The sequence below is a fragment of the Brienomyrus brachyistius genome, chromosome 2, assembly GCF_023856365.1.
Source record: "Brienomyrus brachyistius isolate T26 chromosome 2, BBRACH_0.4, whole genome shotgun sequence".
NCBI classification, from domain to species: Eukaryota; Metazoa; Chordata; class Actinopteri; order Osteoglossiformes; family Mormyridae; genus Brienomyrus; species Brienomyrus brachyistius.
The window spans coordinates 35,174,610-35,190,751 of record NC_064534.1 but is presented as its reverse complement, the minus strand read 5'-3'; the positions used below and the strand labels follow the sequence as shown (position 1 = coordinate 35,190,751).

Here is a 16,142-nt window from a genome sequence, read left to right as displayed (position 1 = left end):
AAAAAAACCAGGAGTAGGATCCAATGGGACTAACTGGCATGTATAGACGCGTGTAATGCAAAAGGGCTGTTTTTGGTAGCGTCTCTCACTTACGGCCGTACCACCCTGAACACGCCCGATCTCATCCGATCTCGGAAGCCAAGCAGGGTAGGGTCTGGTTAGTACTTGGATGGGAGACCTCCTGGGAATACCAGGTGCTGTAAGCTTTTCTCACTTTTACTTTATACAGGGGGCGCTCCACTTCACGATTAATTTAAATCTATGTAACCAGGTGATCTGGAGATTTTGACCATGAGCGGTTAAGCTGCATCGGGGAACGAGGGGGAATAGGTGGTTGCGCCTTTAAGCAACTTGGTGACATCATCACCTGAGAGAGAGCGCGAAAAGCCACTGTCTGGATGCGCCATTTTAAGCTGGATAAGCTGGGCTGCGGACGGTTTTCCGAGTGGGGTGAGAGTTTCCCAGAGTACCAGAGAGCGGTGCGTCACAAGGTTTTCTGCCCGCGCCTTGAGGTTTTACTGTGTGCCATTACCGTATTATTTTCAGTGCAAAACTGCCGTTTCCTTTTATTTCGGTGTACTCGGTTATGTGAGGTCTGCCTCACAGGGTTTTCCGTGTGTTTTATTTTACTTTTATACTGTACCAGTCCCACCTGAGTGTGGAGTTTTATTTCTTTTCTGTAAGAGAATCCTCTGTAAGGGAAAAGTGTAAGGTTTAAGAAACTGTTCATTGTAAATCCTTTTATCTTCCAACCAAAATGTCTAATTAATTAGGCCTATGGAATAAATTAGACCCAAAAAGAGTATTTGTGTTCCTGCGTGTTGTTTCCCGGGCCACAAATTTTGGTACCAGGAGTGGGGTATATTCCAATCATTTAAGAGGATTTGCATTGTTCAGTATGCTATATAAAAGCAACGGGAAATAATACGGTAGTGGTGAAGAAACAGGTTGGTGGTTTCTGCTGACTGGAGGGACACTGGACCGGTGGAGCAACTCGAGTAACGGGAAGCGGTGCGAGGAGTGCCCAAGCGGCGGAGCCGGTGTGACGTTCCCAGAAGAGTGGACCGGGTGGAGTGCTCATCCCTCGCCTGAACTTTCAGAGGACCGTTTATCCTTTCAAAAAGTGTGGTGTAGAGTATTTTACGATGTCTGGTTCAGAAGATGAGCAGTCTGAGACTGTTTTGAGGGGGCAGGTTAAAGAACTACAGAGTAGACATGAGGACGCCATGGCGACGATAGCTGCCCTAACTAAGCGGTCTTATGTTTATGTTCCCAGGGAGAGACATATCTCTCCATTTAGTGGTGACTTTGAGACTGATGGCCGATCGGTGGATGATTTCATTGACGAAGTTGAACGTGTGCTTCGTGCAAGAAATCAATCTGAACAGGGCCAGTATGATTTTGTATTGTCACTTCTTAGGGGAGCAGCTTTAGAGGAAGCGCATATGCGCAGTAATGCTGATTGTGACAATCCCAATGACTTATTCACCTACCTGAGAGCAGCTTTCATACAAGCGCAGTGTTCATCAACTGCTGCATAGTTTCTATAGTCGGAGGCAGCAGGAGGGGGAGGGCATTCGAGAATTTTCCCACGCCCTATCGCAAGCTCTTAATTCTGTATTGAGGTGTTCTCCGGAAGCAGTCACTAATGAGAGAAAGACACTAAGGGATCAGTTCATAGAAGGGGTTAGAGACCCTGCTCTTAGAAGGGAGCTTCGTAAATATGTGCGAGGCAACCCAGAGTCATCCATGATTGAGGTGCGGGAGGAGGCTCAGCTGTGGTGTCTGGAAGAGTTTCCCAGAAACCCGAAGACCACCAAATTTAGGGGCAGCAGTGATCATGTACACTGTTCCGCCTTACAAGCGCAGGAAGCAAATTCTGCCACCTTGGAGGATGTCCTTAAGGTAATAGCTGACCAGGGGAAGGCCATTAGTGAGTTGACCAGGGCGGTGAAAGATCTTGCCGTACAGAAGGGTGGATTTAGTAGTGATGCCAGGCCTAAACGACAGCCCAGGTATACCGAAGATGGGCGGCCCATCTGTTTTAAGTGTCGAGGTGCGGGGCATGTGGCAAAGGATTGCTTGCAAAGGCAAAATGCTGGAGGTGTAGTTTCTTCCCCCGCAGCTCAGGGAAACGCCCCTCCCCAGTTGTTGTGAGTCGAGCAATTCGGGGAAGTACCCTAGACTCAAATCTTACACCGTCATCCCAGAGTCAGTTGCTGCAGCGAGCTGTAGGGACATGTCCAGTTGTTGAGCTTAAAATTGGGGACATTAAGACACCCTGCCTATTAGATACTGGTAGCCAGGTGAGCACCATTACTGAGAAATTCTTTCGAAAATACTTGCATGGAGAGGATGAGGATATGCTTCCCACCTCTGGCTGGCTTAGATTAACAGCCGCCAATGGACTAGACATACCTTATCTGGGTTATCTGGAGTTAGAGGTAATAGCAATGGGCTTAAAGCTGCCCAGTTGTGGCTTTCTGGTGGTCAGGGATCCAGTTAGTACTGAACAGTCTTTACCCTGCATTGTGGGAATGAACATTATCAGTCGGTGTAGGGAGCTGGTTTATGCAGAATTTGATACTACGCTGGGTGGAAAATTGGATTCTGATTGGAGAGACGTTTTTCAGAGACTGCAGAAGTGTAGTGTTGACCGTAAGTCAGTGGTCCGTGTAGCTGGGAAGTTCCCAGAACACATACCTGCTGCATCCGTAGCCACGATCCAGGTCGCTAAGGGTGCACATGACGGTCTGATGTTGTTTGAGCCACTTAGCACGCCATTACCGAGGGGTCTGATAGTAATTCCCACACTGGTAGATCCGTCCAGTCCCGTGATGCAGTTACCAGTTCTGAATCTCTCACAAGAAGATGTATGGCTCCCGCCTAGGGCCCGGTTGGGTGTCCTGTCGAAAGTGGCGTGTATAGAGAATGAATCACAATGTGCAGTGAAATTTCAGCGGATCGCGGCTAGCGTTGAGCAAGTTACAGTTGTTGTTCCTGGTTGTAACGGTGATTTATCTGTTCTAGAGACACTTGACCTTGGTGGTAATGAGGAACAAAAGGTTCAGTTGAAGGCACTGCTGGCCAGGTATATTGACATATTTGCAGTAGAGGACGAGGACCTGGGGTATACGGACAGGGTAAGGCATGAAATTCACCTAACAGATGATGATCCTGTTACCCAGCCTTATCGGCGAATACCGCCCACCCAGTATGGTGAAGTTAAGGAGCACATTTCTAAACTCTTAAGCAAAGGTGTTATTCAGGAAAGCAGTAGCGCCTATGCATCACCTATAGTGTTGGTAAGGAAGGCAGATGGCAGCCTACGGCTGTGTGTGGATTATAGGCGGTTAAATCAGAAGACCAAAAAGGATGCCTTCCCCTTGCCGCGAATTGATGAAAGTTTTGATGCCCTTCGGGGGGCCCAGTACTTCTCTACCATTGATCTGGCGAGTGGTTATCATCAGGTGGCGGTAGAGGAGCACGATAGGCATAAGACTGCTTTCTCTACTCCTTTTGGATTATATGAGTATCTCAGATTACCATTTGGTGTTTGCAATGGACCTGCAACGTTTCAAAGGCTCATGCAGGCCACTATGAACGATCTTGTCTTCCAAATCATGCTAGTATACCTTGACGATATATTAGTGTATTCTCAGACATTCCCGGAACACTTAGAGAGGCTTGACAGGGTGCTTAGGCGTCTCAAAGAGACAGGCCTTAAAGTGAAATTACAGAAGTGCCATTTCCTCCAGACCGAGGTAAATTTCTTGGGTCACCAAGTGTCTGCTGATGGTATAGGTACTGATCCAGGAAAGGTTTCAGCTGTGAGGCAATGGCCAGTACCATCTACGGTTAGGGGTTTGAGATCATTCTTGGGCTTTTGTAGCTACTACAGACGGTTTATCCATGGGTTCTCAAAGATTGCTGGCCCACTGCATGATGTGGTAAATTTGTGTTCAAACACAGGTAGTCCTGGTAAGGCCAACCAGTTGTTAACTCTAGCGTGGACTGAAGAATGTCAGGCGGCCTTTGACTTACTGAAGGACAGGCTGACTAGTGCCCCCATCCTTGGCTTCACGGATTTTACTCAGCCTTTCATACTAGAAACTGATGCGAGTAACCACGGTCTTGGAGCCGTTTTGTATCAGCAACAGGATGGTGTCAAACGAGTCATAGCCTATGCTAGTAGGCGACTGAGGAGTGCCGAAAGGAATGATAGGTACTACAGTAGTATGAAACTAGAGCTCTTAGCTCTTAAATGGGCAATAACTGAGAAGTTTCGTGGCTATTTACTGGGTTCCAAATTTACGGTCATTACTGACAACAACCCTCTATGTTATTTAAAAACAGCAAAGCTTGGTGCTATAGAGCAAAGGTGGGTTGCTCAGCTGTCGGTGTTTGATTTTGAGGTACAATATAGGCCAGGGCAAAATAACATAGTGGCTGACACTTTGTCTAGGCAGCCATTAGCAGGGGAGCCGGAGCAAGTTTCTGAAGATGCTGAGTTTGACGGTTGTGTAGCGATTTGCAGTCTGAGTCGCGGCACAAAGCTTGATTCAGAGCTGGTTACAGCAGCCCTTGAGAGCTGCAAGATTAGACAGATTAGGATTGCAGAACCCAGGGAGAAGAAGCCTCTTGAATTAACTCAGGGTAACACACCAACACTCCCAGGTTATTCAATGGAGGAACTGCAGTCATTCCAGCAAAAGGATCCGATGCTGCAGATATTTAGGGGCCTGTGGGATCGGAAAAAGGTACCTACAGGGAAGGAGCGGCAAGTTTTGCCAAGACCGGTTCGTCTGTTGCTTAAACACTGGGATTGTGTGAAGATAGTAAATGGCTTGTTGTATCGAGTGGTTTCGGATGAGAAACACGGAGAGTACTTTCAGTTGTTGTTGCCTAGCAGTCTGAGGAAGCAGGTGTTGGAAGGGGCGCATGACTCTATGGGTCATCAGGGCGTTGAACGTACATTGCAGTTGTTGAGGCGAAGATGCTTTTGGGTAGGAATGCACGAGGATGTCGCGCGGTGGGTAAAGGAATGTCAGCGGTGTGTGCTTGCCAAGATGCCGCAGCCTAAGATCCGTCCTGCCATGAAGTCTTTTCTTGCCTCAAGACCATTGGAGGTGATTGCTGTAGATTTCACAGTGCTGGAGCCTTCCATTGACGGTCGTGAGAATGTGTTGGTGGTCACAGACATTTTCACGAAATTCACACAGGCCTTCCCAGCTCGGGACCAAAAGGCAGATACCACAGCAAAGATCCTTTTACGGGAATGGTTCATGAAGTATGGAGTCCCGGAGAGGCTTCACTCAGAACAGGGACGAAATTTTGAAAGCGCGGTTGTAGCAGAGCTTTGTAGACTGTATGGGGTGAAGAAGAGCAGGACTACTCCCTACCATCCTACGGGAAATGCTCAGTGCGAGCGATTTAATCCATGATTTGCTACGCACATTGCCTCCCGAAAAGAAACGCAGATGGCCTGAGCACCTGCCTGAATTGGTGTATGCGTACAATGTGACTCCCCATTCAACCACAGGCTATTCTCCTTATTATTTGTTGTTTGGTGTTGAACCCCACTTACCAGTGGATGCTTTGTTGGGACAAAAGCAGGTGGTCAATCCAAACCATGATTGGTTAGCTGTGCATCAACAGTGTTTAAGCAAAGCGCATGCCAGAGCGAAGGTGTATTCCGAGCAGAAAGCTGCTGAGCGCATTTCTGTGCAGAGGGACATAGTCTATTGTCCAAAGATTGAAGTGGATGCCCTGGTGTACTTGCGTGATCGGCCACTAGGTCGCAACAAGATACAGGATGCATGGAAGCCCACGGTTCACAGGGTTGTGGAAGTTTTGGGTAACACCTACACTGTAGAGCCAGTGGAGGGAGGTCCTTGCAAGAGGGTAAACAGGGTGGATATAAAGCCCTGTGTTAGCCCTTCTGTGCCAGCGCCACGGAGAAAACTCCCTGCTCCTGTAACTCAGTCTAGTCCGTCTTCAGGGACCGAGTCAGATGTTGGAGATGCAGAGGAAGATGTCTTCCTGGTGAGACATATGGTCCCGGGGTCAAATATATTGCTGGACAGGTCTGAACTCGTTGGTTCACAGCCAGTGGCCTGTCGGGATGAGGACATGCAAATTGGGTCTGCTGAAACTCCAAATAGGGAGACAGTAGAAACAGATGCAGGTGAGCCTAGCCCTGAAATGCAGAGACCTGTAGCTGGGCCACGTCGGAGCCGAAGAGTGAACGCGGGGCAACATTCAAATGTGTATCATGAGCCTAGATCCGTTCTTGACATGGCCTCCGTAAGTCCTGCTGCAGTCTCACAGATATTGACTAGTTTAAGTACAGTTTTATTTCGAGAAGCAATCAAAGAGGTTAGGAAGACCTTGGTAGGTAGTGAGTAATCGAGGGCGCTTACTCCACGCAGGGGAGAATGTAACCGGGTGATCTGGAGATTTTGACCATGAGCGGTTAAGCTGCATCGGGGAACGAGGGGGAATAGGTGGTTGCGCCTTTAAGCAACTTGGTGACATCATCACCTGAGAGAGAGCGCGAAAAGCCACTGTCTGGAAGCGCCATTTTAAGCTGGATAAGCTGGGCTGCGGACGGTTTTCCGAGTGGGGTGAGAGTTTCCCAGAGTACCAGAGAGCGGTGCGTCACAAGGTTTTCTGCCCGCGCCTTGAGGTTTTACTGTGTGCCATTACCGTATTATTTTCAGTGCAAAACTGCCGTTTCCTTTTATTTCGGTGTACTCGGTTATGTGAGGTCTGCCTCACAGAATTTTCCGTGTGTTTTATTTTACTTTTATACTGTACCAGTCCCACCTGAGTGTGGAGTTTTATTTCTTTTCTGTAAGAGAATCCTCTGTAAGGGAAAAGTGTAAGGTTTAAGAAACTGTTCATTGTAAATCCTTTTATCTTCCAACCAAAATGTCTAATTAATTAGGCCTATGGAATAAATTAGACCCAAAAAGAGTATTTGTGTTCCTGCGTGTTGTTTCCCGGGCCACATCTATCACTCCCCTTCCATTTTACTATTTTATATATATATATATATTTTTCTCTCATTCATAAAGGTAGCTTTTACACACCGTTTTACTCTAAATACTTCCTGGTAATTCTAGGTGCTGTAAGCTGTTCGTGCCTTTATTCCACCAGGTCGCGATCTTCTCACAAACTTGAAGACTGTCACTCCCCATTCACGTTTTACAACTTATTGTTAATGATAAAGAGACAGCTTTTTACACACAGTTTTAAACAAAGTACTGATATTATTCCTCTTCAACTGACCGCTTTGTTTTCTATGCAAAAACCACTTCGCCACAGAAGACTCGATATTATTGGCATAGCAAGTTCTGCTCTTCTCCTTTCAAAACTTGCTAAAAGCTGCATTTAAAAGAACAGATTGGCCGGGGTAATTCACACCCTTCAATGCCAGCTTAATGTTTAGGTTAGTGGGAATCACAGAGGAATTAGGGATGGAAACTTCTTTGCTGGTGGTAGAAGCGGTCTGGTGAATTTTTAGAGAGAAGAGGCCGTCGATGTTTGAATGTAGAAAATAGTTCTGGCTGCAGCCTGCAGTATGGACTTGTTGGTGTGTGTAGCTCCCAGTGTTCTGACAGCGCGACGTTTTGGGGAAGCATGTGATTCAGCAGCTACCAGTGGGCTTCGTGCGGCGGAGATTTTGTGGCTGTTAGCGGAGTTGATAACAGAGGGTCGTTAAGAGGAGCCTGCATGCAGTAGGCAAAGGAGTAATGTTTGCCGGCGGGGGACGTGCGGCGATTAACCTGTGTGGTAGTGAAAAGGAGTTAAAAAGAAGGAAGTGTGCGGATGCGGAAAGAATGGAATAATTGTGGTAGGCTGCCGGCTAAGTAGTTTGGTGAATGTTTGGTGTGGGTCCGGCGCTGCCGATTGGATGGTGGTGCTGCAGTGTGAGTTAGACAAAAAAAAAAAAAACCAGGAGTAGGATCCAATGGGACTAACTGGCATGTATAGACGCGTGTAATGCAAAAGGGCTGTTTTTGGTAGCATCTCTCGCTTGCGGCCATACCACCCTGAACACGCCCGATCTCGTCTGATCTCGGAAGCCAAGCAGGGTATGGTCTGGTTAGTACTTGGATGGGAGACCTCCTGGGAATACCAGGTGCTGTAAGCTTTTCTCACTTTTACTTTATACAGGGGGCGCTCCACTTCACGATTAATTTAAATCTATCACTCCCCTTCCATTTTACTATTTTATATATATATATTTTTTTTTCTCTCATTCATAAAGGCAGCTTTTATAAACCGTTTTACTCTAAATACTTCCTGGTAATTCTAGGTGCTGTAAGCTGTTCGTGCCTTTATTCCACCAGGGCGCGATCTTCTCACAAACTTGAAGACTGTCACTCCCCATTCACGTTTTACAACTTATTGTTAATGATAAAGAGACAGCTTTTTACACACAGTTTTAAACAAAGTACTGATATTATTCCTCTTCAACTGACCGCTTTGTTTTCTATGCAAAAACCACTTCGCCACAGAAGACTCGATATTATTGGCATAGCAAGTTCTGCTCTTCTCCTTTCAAAACTTGCTAAAAGCTGTATTTAAAAGAACAGATTGGCCAGGGTAATTCACACCCTTCAATGCCAGCTTAATGTTTAGGTTAGTGGGAATCACAGAGGAATTAGGGATGGAAACTTCTTTGCTGGTGGTAGAAGCGGTCTGGTGAATTTTTAGAGAGAAGAGGCCGTCGATGTTTGAATGTAGAAAATAGTTCTGGCTGCAGCCTGCAGTATGGACTTGTTGGTGTGTGTAGCTCCCAGTGTTCTGACAGCGCGACGTTTTGGGGAAGCATGTGATTCAGCAGCTACCAGTGGGCTTCGTGCGGCGGAGATTTTGTGGCTGTTAGCGGAGTTGATAACAGAGGGTCGTTAAGAGGAGCCTGCATGCAGTAGGCAAAGGAGTAATGTTTGCCGGCGGGGGACGTGCGGCGATTAACCTGTGTGGTAGTGAAAAGGAGTTAAAAAGAAGGAAGTGTGCGGATGCGGAAAGAATGGAATAATTGTGGTAGGCTGCCGGCTAAGTAGTTTGGTGAATGTTTGGTGTGGGTCCGGCGCTGCCGATTGGATGGTGGTGCTGCAGTGTGAGTTAGACAAAAAAAAAAAAAACCAGGAGTAGGATCCAATGGGACTAACTGGCATGTATAGACGCGTGTAATGCAAAAGGGCTGTTTTTGGTAGCATCTCTCGCTTGCGGCCATACCACCCTGAACACGCCCGATCTCGTCTGATCTCGGAAGCCAAGCAGGGTATGGTCTGGTTAGTACTTGGATGAGAGACCTCCTGGGAATACCAGGTGCTGTAAGCTTTTCTCACTTTTACTTTATACAGGGGGCGCTCCACTTCACGATTAATTTAAATCTATCACTCCCCTTCCATTTTACTATTTTATATATATATATATTTTTTTCTCTCATTCATAACGGCAGCTTTTAGAAACCGTTTTACTCTAAATACTTCCTGGTAATTCTAGGTGCTGTAAGCTGTTCGTGCCTTTATTCCACCAGGGCGCGATCTTCTCACAAACTTGAAGACTGTCACTCCCCATTCACGTTTTACAACTTATTGTTAATGATAAAGAGACAGCTTTTTACATACAGTTTTAAACAAAGTACTGATATTATTCCTCTTCAACTGACCGCTTTGTTTTCTATGCAAAAACCACTTCGCCACAGAAGACTCGATATTATTGGCATAGCAAGTTCTGCTCTTCTCCTTTCAAAACTTGCTAAAAGCTGTATTTAAAAGAACAGATTGGCCGGGGTAATTCACACCCTTCAATGCCAGCTTAATGTTTAGGTTAGTGGGAATCACAGAGGAATTAGGGATGGAAACTTCTTTGCTGGTGGTAGAAGCGGTCTGGTGAATTTTTAGAGAGAAGAGGCCGTCGATGTTTGAATGTAGAAAATTGTTCTGGCTGCAGCCTGCAGTATGGACTTGTTGGTGTGTGTAGCTCCCAGTGTTCTGACAGCGCGACGTTTTGGGGAAGCATGTGATTCAGCAGCTACCAGTGGGCTTCGTGCGGCGGAGATTTTGTGGCTGTTAGCGGAGTTGATAACAGAGGGTCGTTAAGAGAAGCCTGCATGCAGTAGGCAAAGGAGTAATGTTTGCCGGCGGGGGACGTGCGGCGATTAACCTGTGCGGTAGTGAAAAGGAGTTAAAAAGAAGGAAGTGTGCGGATGCGGAAAGAATGGAATAATTGTGGTAGGCTGCCGGCTGAGTAGATTGGTGAATGTTTGGTGTGGTTCCGGCACTGCCGATTGGATGGTGGGGCTGCAGTGTGAGTCAGATAAAAAAAAAAAAAACCAGGAGTAGGATCCAATGGGACTAACTGGCATGTATAGACGCGTGTAATGCAAAAGGGCTGTTTTGGGTAGCGTCTCTCGCTTACGGCCATACCACCCTGAACACGCCTGATCTTGGAAGCTAAGCAGAGTATGGTCTGGTTAGTACTTGGAAGGGAGACCACCTGGGAATACCAGGTGCTGTAAGCTTTTCTCACTTTTACTTTATACAGGGGGCGCTCCACTTCACGATTAATTTAAATCTATCACCCCCCTTCCATTTTACTATTTTATTTATATATATATTTTCTCTCTTTCATAAAGGCAGCTTTTAGAAACCGTTTAACTCTAAATACTACCTGGTAATTCTAGGTGCTGTCAGCTGTTCGTGCCTTTATTCCACCAGGGCGCGATCTTCTCACAAACTTGAAGACTGTCACTCCGCATTCACGTTTTACAACTTATTGTTAATAATAAAGAGACAGCTTTTTACACACAGTTTTAAACAAAGTACTGATATAATTCTTCTTCAACTCACCGCTTTGTTTTCTATGCAAAAACCACTTCACCACAGAATATTCGATATTATTGGCATATTATCTGCTCTTCTCCTCCTTTTAAAACTTACTAAAAGCTGTATTTAAAAGAGCAGGTTGGCCGGGGTAATTCATACCCTTCAATGCCAGATTAATGTTTAGGTTAGTGGGAATCACAGAGGAATTAGGGATGGAAACTTCTTTGCTGGTGGTAGAAGTGGTCTGGTGAATTTTTAGAGAGAAGAGGCCGTCGATGTTTGAATGTAGAAAATTGTTCTGGCTGCAGCCTGCAGTATGGACTTGTTGGTGTGTGTAGCTCCCAGTGTTCTGACAGCGCGACGTTTTGGGGAAGCATGTGATTCAGCAGCTACCAGTGGGCTTCGTGCGGCGGAGATTTTGTGGCTGTTAGCGGAGTTGATAACAGAAGGTCATTAAGAGAAGCCTGCATGCGGTAGGCAAAGGAGTAATGTTTGCCGGCGGGGGACGTGCGGCGATTAACCTGTGCGGTAGTGAAAAGGAGTTAATGAGAAGGAAGTGTGCGGATGCGGAAAGAATGGAATAATTGTGGTAGGCTGCCGGCTGAGTAGTTTGGTGAATGTTTGGTGTGGGTCCGGCGCTGCCGATTGGATGGTGGGGCTGCAGTGTGAGTCAGATAAAAAAAAAAAAAAACAGGAGTAGGATACAATGGGACTAACTGGCATGTATAGAGGCGTGTAATGCAAAAGTGCTGTTTTTGTTAGTGTCTCTCGCTTACGGCCATACCACCCTGAACACGCCCGATCTCGTCTGATCTTGGAAGCTAAGCGGGGTAGGGTCTGGTTAGTACTTGAATGGGAGTCCACCTGGGAATACCAGGTGCTGTAAGCTTTTCTCACTTTTACTTTATACAGGGGGCGCTCCACTTCACGATTAATTTAAATCTATCACTCCCCTTCCATTTTACTATTTTATATATATATTTTTTTTTTTCTCTCATTCATAAAGGCAGCTTTTAGAAACCGTTTTACTCTAAATACTTCCTGGTAATATTAGCTGCTGTAAGCTGTTCGTGCCTTTATTCCACCAGGGCGCGATCTTCTCACAAACTTGAAGACTGTCACTCCCCATTCACGTTTTACAACTTATTGTTAATGATAAAGAGACAGCTTTTTACACACAGTTTTAAACAAAGTACTGATATTATTCCTCTTCAACTGACCGCTTTGTTTTCTATGCAAAAACCACTTCGCCACAGAAGACTCGATATTATTGGCATAGCAAGTTCTGCTCTTCTCCTTTCAAAACTTGCTGAAAGCTGTATTTAAAAGAACAGATTGGCCGGGGTAATTCACACCCTTCAATGCCAGCTTAATGTTTAGGTTAGTGGGAATCACAGAGGAATTAGGGATGGAAACTTCTTTGCTGGTGGTAGAAGCGGTCTGGTGAATTTTTAGAGAGAAGAGGCCGTCGATGTTTGAATGTAGAAAATTGTTCTGGCTGCAGCCTGCAGTATGGACTTGTTGGTGTGTGTAGCTCCCAGTGTTCTGACAGAGCGACATTTTGGGGAAGCATGTGATTCAGCAGCTACCAGTGGGCTTCGTGCGGCGGAGATTTTGTGGCTGTTAGCGGAGTTGATTACAGAGGGTCGTTAAGAGAAGCCTGCATGCGGTAGGCAAATGAGTAATGTTTGCCGGCGGGGGACGTGCGGCGATTAACCTGTGAGGTAGTGAAAAGGACTTAAAGAGAAGGAAGTGTGCGGATGCGGAAAGAATGGAATAATTGTGGTAGGCTGCCAGCTGAGTAGTTTGGTGAATGTTTGGTGTGGGTCCGGCGCTGCCGATTGGATGGTGGTGCTGCAGTGTGAGTCAGATAAAAAACAAAAAAAACCAGGAGTAGGATCCAATGGGACTAACTGGCATGTATAGACGCGTGTAATGCAAAAGGGCTGTTTTTGGTTGCATCTCTCGCTCACGGCCGTACCACCCTGAACACGCCCGATCTCGTCTGATCTTGGAAGCTAAGCAGGGTAGGGTCTGGTTAGTACTTGGATGGGAGACCTCCTGGGAATACCAGGTGCTGTAAGCTTTTCTCGCTTTTACTTTATACAGGGGGCGCTCCACTTCACGATTAATTGAAATCTAGCACTCCCCTTCCATTTTACTATTTTATATATATATATATATATATTTTATCTCTCTTTCATAAAGCCAGCTTTTAGAAACCGTTTTACTCTAAATACTTCCTGGTAATTCTAGGTGCTGTAAGCTGTTCGTGCCTTTATTCCACCAGGGCGCGATCTTCTCACAAACTTGAAGACTGTCACTCCCCATTCACGTTTTACAACTTATTGTTAATGATAAAGAGACAGCTTTTTACACACAGTTTTAAACAAAGTACTGATATTATTCCTCTTCAACTGACCGCTTTGTTTTCTATGCAAAAACCACTTCGCCACAGAAGACTCGATATTATTGGCATAGCAAGTTCTGCTCTTCTCCTTTCAAAACTTGCTAAAAGCTGTATTTAAAAGAACAGATTGGCCGGGGTAATTCACACCCTTCAATGCCAGCTTAATGTTTAGGTTAGTGGGAATCACAGAGGAATTAGGGATGGAAACTTCTTTGCTGGTGGTAGAAGCGGTCTGGTGAATTTTTAGAGAGAAGAGGCCGTCGATGTTTGAATGTAGAAAATTGTTCTGGCTGCAGCCTGCAGTATGGACTTGTTGGTGTGTGTAGCTCCCAGTGTTCTGACAGCGCGACATTTTGGGGAAGCATGTGATTCAGCAGCTACCAGTGGGCTTCGTGCGGCGGAGATTTTGTGGCTGTTAGCGGAGTTGATTACAGAGGGTCGTTAAGAGAAGCCTGCATGCGGTAGGCAAATGAGTAATGTTTGCCGGCGGGGGACGTGCGGCGATTAACCTGTGAGGTAGTGAAAAGGACTTAAAGAGAAGGAAGTGTGCGGATGCGGAAAGAATGGAATAATTGTGGTAGGCTGCCAGCTGAGTAGTTTGGTGAATGTTTGGTGTGGGTCCGGCGCTGCCGATTGGATGGTGGTGCTGCAGTGTGAGTCAGATAAAAAACAAAAAAAACCAGGAGTAGGATCCAATGGGACTAACTGGCATGTATAGACGCGTGTAATGCAAAAGGGCTGTTTTTGGTTGCATCTCTCGCTCACGGCCGTACCACCCTGAACACGCCCGATCTCGTCTGATCTTGGAAGCTAAGCAGGGTAGGGTATGGTTAGTACTTGGATGGGAGACCTCCTGGGAATAACTGGTGCTGTAAGCTTTTCTCGCTTTTACTTTATACAGGGGGCGCTCCACTTCACGATTAATTTAAATCTAGCACTCCCCTTCCATTTTACTATTTTATATATATATATATATATTTTATCTCTCTTTCATAAAGCCAGCTTTTAGAAACCGTTTTACTCTAAATACTTCCTGGTAATTCTAGGTGCTGTAAGCTGTTCGTGCCTTTATTCCACCAGGGCGCGATCTTCTCACAAACTTGAAGACTGTCACTCCCCATTCACGTTTTACAACTTATTGTTCATGATAAAGAGACAGCTTTTTACACACAGTTTTAAACAAAGTACTGATATTATTCCTCTTCAACTGACCGCTTTGTTTTCTATGCAAAAACCACTTCGCCACAGAAGACTCGATATTATTGGCATAGCAAGTTCTGCTCTTCTCCTTTCAAAACTTGCTAAAAGCTGTATTTAAAAGAACAGATTGGCCGGGGTAATTCACACCCTTCAATGCCAGCTTAATGTTTAGGTTAGTGGGAATCACAGAGGAATTAGGGATGGAAACTTCTTTGCTGGTGGTAGAAGCGGTCTGGTGAATTTTTAGAGAGAAGAGGCCGTCGATGTTTGAATGTAGAAAATTGTTCTGGCTGCAGCCTGCAGTATGGACTTGTTGGTGTGTGTAGCTCCCAGTGTTCTGACAGCGCGACGTTTTGGGGAAGCATGTGATTCAGCAGCTACCAGTGGGCTTCGTGCGGCGGAGATTTTGTGGCTGTTAGCGGAGTTGATAACAGAGGGTCGTTAAGAGAAGCCTGCATGCAGTAGGCAAAGGAGTAATGTTTGCCGGCGGGGGACGTGCGGCGATTAACCTGTGCGGTAGTGAAAAGGAGTTAAAAAGAAGGAAGTGTGCGGATGCGGAAAGAATGGAATAATTGTGGTAGGCTGCCGGCTGAGTAGTTTGGTGAATGTTTGGTGTGGGTCCGGCGCTGCAGATTGGATGGTGGGGCTGCAGTGTGAGTCAGATAAAAAAAAAAAAAAGAACATTAGTAGGATCCAATGGGACCAACTGGCATGTATAGAGGCGTGTAATGCAAAAGGGCTGTTTTTGGTAGCATCTCTCGCTTACGGCCATGCCACCCTGAACACGCCCGATCTCGTCTGATCTCGGAAGCCAAGCAGGGTAGGGTTTGGTTAGTACTTGGATAGGAGACCTCCTGGGAATACCAGGTGCTGTAAGCTTTTCTCACTTTTACTTTATACAGGGGGCGCTCCACTTCACGATTAATTTAAATCTATCACTCCCCTTCCATTTTACTATTTTATATATATATATATATTTTTCTCTCATTCATAAAGGCAGCTTTTACACACCGTTTTACTCTAAATACTTCCTGGTAATTCTAGGTGCTGTAAGCTGTTCGTGCCTTTATTCCACCAGGGCGCGATCTTCTCACAAACTTGAAGACTGTCACTCCCCATTCACGTTTTACAACTTATTGTTAATGATAAAGAGACAGCTTTTTACACACAGTTTTAAACAAAGTACTGATATTATTCCTCTTCAACTGACCGCTTTGTTTTCTATGCAAGAACCACTTCGCCACAGAAGACTCGATATTATTGGCATAGCAAGTTCTGCTCTTCTCCTTTCAAAACTTGCTAAAAGCTGTATTTAAAAGAACAGATTGGCCGGGGTAATTCACACCCTTCAATGCCAGCTTAATGTTTAGGTTAGTGGGAATCACAGAGGAATTAGGGATGGAAACTTCTTTGCTGGTGGTAGAAGCGGTCTGGTGAATTTTTAGAGAGAAGAGGCCGTCGATGTTTGAATGTAGAAAATTGTTCTGGCTGCAGCCTGCAGTATGGACTTGTTGGTGTGTGTAGCTCCCAGTGTTCTGACAGCGCGACATTTTGGGGAAGCATGTGATTCAGCAGCTACCAGTTGGCTTCGTGCGGCGGAGATTTTGTGGCTGTTAGCGGAGTTGATTACAGAGGGTCGTTAAGAGAAGCCTGCATGCGGTAGGCAAATGAGTAATGTTTGCCGGCGG

At 45.8% G+C, this 16,142-nt stretch overlaps 1 protein-coding gene, 6 non-coding genes and 2 pseudogenes across 20 annotated transcripts in view; all 9 read left to right on the top strand.

Annotated features, from left to right (window-relative positions):
* Nucleotides 1–16,142, top strand: part of LOC125715510 (protein NYNRIN-like) — a 334,468-nt gene that overhangs the window by 160,595 nt on the left and 157,731 nt on the right. The window contains exon 3 of one of the 14 annotated variants that reach the window (XM_048987176.1): nucleotides 6,889–6,900. The exons of 12 other annotated variants lie outside the window; for them this stretch is intronic. The gene's annotated coding sequence lies outside the window, so the exon portion shown is untranslated. Of the gene's footprint in view, nucleotides 1–712; nucleotides 725–6,888; nucleotides 6,901–16,142 lie in introns of those variants that run through there. One more of the 14 variants, XM_048987186.1, reaches the window with a different exon arrangement.
* Nucleotides 88–206, top strand: LOC125734522 (5S ribosomal RNA). Its single transcript, XR_007393831.1, has one exon. It is a non-coding gene; the product is annotated as a 5S ribosomal RNA (ribosomal RNA).
* Nucleotides 8,040–8,158, top strand: LOC125736075 (5S ribosomal RNA). Its single transcript, XR_007395358.1, has one exon. It is a non-coding gene; the product is annotated as a 5S ribosomal RNA (ribosomal RNA).
* Nucleotides 9,236–9,354, top strand: LOC125730808 (5S ribosomal RNA). The gene has a single exon (XR_007391098.1). It is a non-coding gene; the product is annotated as a 5S ribosomal RNA (ribosomal RNA).
* On the top strand, nucleotides 10,432–10,540 carry LOC125732179 (5S ribosomal RNA; annotated as a pseudogene).
* LOC125735776 (5S ribosomal RNA) lies at nucleotides 11,615–11,733 on the top strand. Its single transcript, XR_007395065.1, has one exon. It is a non-coding gene; the product is annotated as a 5S ribosomal RNA (ribosomal RNA).
* On the top strand, nucleotides 12,812–12,930 carry LOC125736178 (5S ribosomal RNA). Its single transcript, XR_007395463.1, has one exon. It is a non-coding gene; the product is annotated as a 5S ribosomal RNA (ribosomal RNA).
* Nucleotides 14,014–14,132, top strand: LOC125731324 (5S ribosomal RNA; annotated as a pseudogene).
* LOC125736545 (5S ribosomal RNA) lies at nucleotides 15,215–15,333 on the top strand. The gene has a single exon (XR_007395823.1). It is a non-coding gene; the product is annotated as a 5S ribosomal RNA (ribosomal RNA).